The following is a 3,478-nucleotide window of genomic DNA, read 5'->3' on the forward strand; positions in this document are numbered from 1 at the left end:
AGGTATTCCAAGTCATGTCTGAATTTGGTATCCACGCAAAGCTCACTCGACTTTGTAAAATGACTTTAACTGACACGAGATCCTCAGTTAGAATAGTAAAAAACCTCCCCGAAGAGTTTTGTACCAAAAGAGGCTCTTCAACATCCTGCTCGAAAAGGTTATACGAGATGCAAACGTCAAAAAAGTAGCACAATCTACACCGATAGCCACATGTTACTTGCTTATGCTGATGATATAGACATCATGGGACGATCAGTAAAATAAATAACCGATACCTTTATGAAGGTCGAAGTAGTATCTGCTAAAGTGGGTCTGGCGGTAAACGGCGAGAAGACCAAGTTGATGATGCCGACGGGCAATGCGTCCATTGAGATTGGACTAACTGTTGAAGTTGGTTCCTATAATTTTGAGGTAGTAAAAGACTTCGTATACCTCGGCACCGCCGTAAACACAACAAACGAAATCAGTTGTGAAATAAAAAGAAGAATTGTATTGGCCAACAGATGCTACTTTGGCTTAAGTAAGCACTTCAAAAACAAAGGCACAACTCGTCAAACAAAAAAACACTTTACAAAACACTGATACTACCCGTGCTGATGTATGGTTCCGAAGCCTGGGTACTTGCGCAAGCAGATAAGGCAGTGCTTGGCGTGTTTGAGTGAAAAATTCTTCGAAAGATCTACGGACCAATCTGCGTTGACAGTGACTATCGACGTCGTATGAAGCACGAGCTGTATCTGCTATACAACGACATCAATATAGTTAAACGTATCGAGATGCAGCGATTGCGTTGGCTAGGCCATGGAATAAGAATGAGCGATGATGAACCCGCTAAACAGGCGAATAAATTCGAGCCACATGGCGGTGCATGCAGAATTGATGGCGCAAACAATGGATGAAGAGATAACCAGAAAGCGAAGCACTAAACAGAGAGAATTGGAGATCTTTTTTTAGTTCGGTCTATGAAACAAATGTTCTGTAATGGGCCAGCTAAGGAAGTAAGTAAGTAACATGTCATGATTTTTAAGTATTTACCAAAAACATGGGGTATTTTGGAACTTCCCTTGCATTTCGAAAACATTTATTTGGCAACTTGCTTTATATGTAGTTATTGCTTTTGGTTATTATTATTAATCTTCGTGGCTTATTTTTTTATTTATACATTCTTTGTTGTCTTAAATAAGTCGACCAACTAAATTGGCAGATAATCCGACATTTTTATCACTATTAGAGAGAATTGGAGATCTTTTTTTAGTTCGGTCTATGAAACAAATGTTCTGTAATGGGCCAGCTAAGGAAGTAAGTAAGTAACATGTCATGATTTTTAAGTATTTACCAAAAACATGGGGTATTTTGGAACTTCCCTTGCATTTCGAAAACATTTATTTGGCAACTTGCTTTATATGTAGTTATTGCTTTTGGTTATTATTATTAATCTTCGTGGCTTATTTTTTTATTTATACATTCTTTGTTGTCTTAAATAAGTCGACCAACTAAAATGGCAGATAATCCGACATTTTTATCACTATTATTTCGTTTTCTTGTTTCGAAAACAATTACTTGACAAACTGTATTTTAATATTTGTAAATTTACATATTTTAATTTTTAACGATTTTTTTGAAATAGATTTGACGATTTTTATTTTATTAATCGTCATTTTGACGATTTTTCATCTGGCAGCACTGGTTCTCAAGAAGTTTACCAATATAGTAGCACAGTGCCCTCCCCACATAGTGGTGTAGTGTATAAAAAGTCCTCCAAAGTGAAGTTTGAATTCTCCACATACCCTTGATGGACGAGTGGTGAGATCTACTGATCTGTTTGGAGTCTAATTGTGCCCTAATTTGCAGACCCAGTAATCTTTAATAAAAATTAAGAAAGACTAATAAAAATCTATAGCTATATGTGTAACCTCGGTAGGCCACCTTTGCCACTTTCCATAAACCGGATATGCGCGAAAAGCGCAGGTATGTAGGTCTTAAAAATCTAAGCCGGGGTCGTTAGTACTCACTCCGCCATATTCAGAAGCATTGCCGGTATTATACCATTCGGTCCCGGTAATTTGTAAGGTTGAAAGCTTTTAATCGTCCATTGAAGTCTTAAGACTAGTTAATCTGTCTATCAGCTGTTCATACTCTACAGTTCGGGTTTGATTGTGACTTGTAACTAGAGAAACCGTCCCTCCGCTTCATATTACCTATGAATTTGGGATCGTTAGATAGTATCCTTAGAAACCTAACCGATTCATTAACTCCGTCTACAGACTCACTAAAACAAATCTAAGACTTCCGCTAACCTTTATTGATTTCACTATTATACTTATTGAAATTAACCTTGTAGGCAATCCGTACTGAGTTTCGTAACGTAGCTCCTTTAAAAAGATTGACTAATTGTTTATTCCACCAAACCGTTTGGAATTTCATCCCAAGATAGATATTGGTAGAGAATCCAAAGCTCTCTCAAATCCTTCGATTGTGTGACAGCTATTGTTTCCGCACAATTTTGAAGTCGTCAAGGCTCTGAATTTATCCCAGTCGGTTTTCTATGGGGACCCTGTATTACACCAAGTATAGAGATATTTAAAATTATCATCCAGGGAATACTTTTTAGAAACAATCAAGTTCTTTATATCAGAGTCGTCCATGTTGGTGAGGGGTTTTGAAATGTTGGAATGCTTCCCCATTCTTAAATTGTTTTGTAAAATTAAGTTGTCGATGATTAAAGTTGGGAGGGGTTTCAGGATTTCGGCAACATCAGCTTTTCAATGAGGCTGATTTATCTGCACAAATGTATTGTTTGTTTGTTGCTTCATTCCTATTTGTCCTCCCTCGACTACTTAGGTAGTCCTCTCTAGGGATAGGAAAGTCGACTTTCGATTAGTCGTCTTTTTGTAGTCAAAATTCTTAATATCGAAGTCGAGTTTTTACTGGAAGGAAAATCACATAATCGATTATTTAGTGATCGATTTTCGATTTTGCACATAGATTTTAGTTGACTTTGGCGGTTCTACACTTTCCCGATAATGGATCAAAAGGAAGCTCGAAAATCGACGAATAATCGATATCTGCGGTTATGAAAAATTTGAAATTCGAGTGTTAGGACAATTGAAATAATCACCAGACCGAAAATAGCATTTTTAGTTTTAGGCCAAAATAGAAAAGTCGAAAAATCGATTATTGCTTTTTATTACCTATGTGATTTAGCAGACTAGGACGAGGGAGTATCCTTTGGTCGTCACCTCCCTAACATCTACATTAGTCGAAGATTTGTTTTTGTTTTTTTTTTTTTTGTACGTTTAAAAGAAATGTAAAATTTTAATATTTTTGACACATTTCGCTACATGTTTTAAATATGATTACGGTACTGTTATACCTTTAATGTCAACTTTTCCTTTAGAATACGTCCAATAGACAAAGAGTCAGTATATTTTAATGTGTTACAAACACCCTACATAAGAGAGTAATAAATGGAAAGGAT

Source organism: Musca autumnalis, unplaced genomic scaffold, assembly GCF_047663935.1.
Source record: "Musca autumnalis isolate F117 unplaced genomic scaffold, ASM4766393v1 scaffold_4, whole genome shotgun sequence".
NCBI lineage: Eukaryota > Metazoa > Arthropoda > Insecta > Diptera > Muscidae > Musca > Musca autumnalis.